This window comes from Garra rufa, chromosome 2, assembly GCF_049309525.1.
Source record: "Garra rufa chromosome 2, GarRuf1.0, whole genome shotgun sequence".
In the NCBI taxonomy this organism is placed as follows: domain Eukaryota; kingdom Metazoa; phylum Chordata; class Actinopteri; order Cypriniformes; family Cyprinidae; genus Garra; species Garra rufa.
Window position 1 is genome coordinate 23,068,513 of NC_133362.1, and position 1,538 is coordinate 23,070,050.

Here is a 1,538-nt window from a genome sequence, read left to right on the forward strand (position 1 = left end):
ATACAGTATGTGCTTTTCTTGACTCATTATCAGACAAGACTGACGAATTTTAAGAATTTAACACAAATTTGAAATTAAAAATACATAACATTTTTGTTTCAAAGATGTTAGAAGAATTCAGCATGTACACATATGAGGTCATGTGACTATTTAGTGAACTACACTACCAAGTTTTTTTTAATGTTTGTAATGAATTCTCTTCTGCTCACCAAGCCTGCATTTATTTGATCCAAAGTACAGTAAAATTGTGAAATATTTTTACTATTTTAAATAACCGTTTTCTCTTTGAAAATATATTTGAAAATGTAATTTATTCCTGTGATCAAAGCTACATTTTCAGCATCATTACTTCAGTCTTCAGTGTCACATAAGGAGATTCTAATACACACTGATTTCAAGAAACATTTACTATTATTATCAATATTTAAAACAGTTGAGTAGATTTTTTTCAGGATTCTTTGATGAATAGAAAGATCAGCATTTATCTGAAATAAAAAGCGTTCGTAACTTTCTATACTATACCATTGAAAAATGTGACCCTGGACCACAAAACCAGTCTTAAGTCGCTGGGGTATATTTGTAGCAATAGCCAAAAATACATTGTATGGGTCAAAATTATTGATTTTTCTTTTATGCCAAAAATCATTAGGAAATTAAGTAAAGATCATGTTCCATGAAGATTTTTTGTAAAATTCCTACTATAAATATATCAAAATGTAATTTTTGATTAGTAATATGCATTGTTAAGAACTTAATTTAAATAACTTTAAAGGTGATTTTCTCAGCATTTTTATTTTTTTGCACCCTCAGATTCCAGATTTTCAAATAGTTTTATCTCGGCCCAAATATTGTCCTATCCTAACAAACTATACATCAATAGAAAGCTTATTTATTGAGCTTTCATATGATGTATACATCTCAGTTTTGTAAAATTTACCCTTATGACTGGTTTTGTGGTCCAGGGTCACAAATTTCTATTTTTATTTGGAAAGGATGCTGTAAATTGATCAAAAGTGATGATAAAGACATAATGTTACATAATATTTCTATTTCAGATAAATGCTGTTCTTCTGAACTTTCTATTAATCAAAGAAACCTGAAAAAAAAAAAAAAAACTACTTGGCTGTTTTCAACAATAATAATGTTTTTTAAACAGAAAATCTGAATATTAGAATGATTTCAGCAGGATCATGTGACTGGAGTAATGATGCTAAAATCCAGCTTTTTAAAATATATTCACATAGAAAACAGTTATTTTAAATAGTAAAAATATGTCAAACATTTATGCTGTGCTTTGAATCAAATAAATGCAGGCTTGACGAGCAGAAGAAACATTAAAAACCTTACTGTTCAAAAACTTTTGACTGTCTGGTAGTGTACGTTTGTTTACCGTTAAAAGAATAGTATAGGCCTGCTGTTGTTCCACTCGTTTTTTTTTTTTTTTTTTTTTTTTTAAATAAAGCAGTACGTTATACTGCGTAGTGTTCAGTACGTAGTATGCAAGTGTTCCGTTGAGAACACGGCCATAGACATGGCGT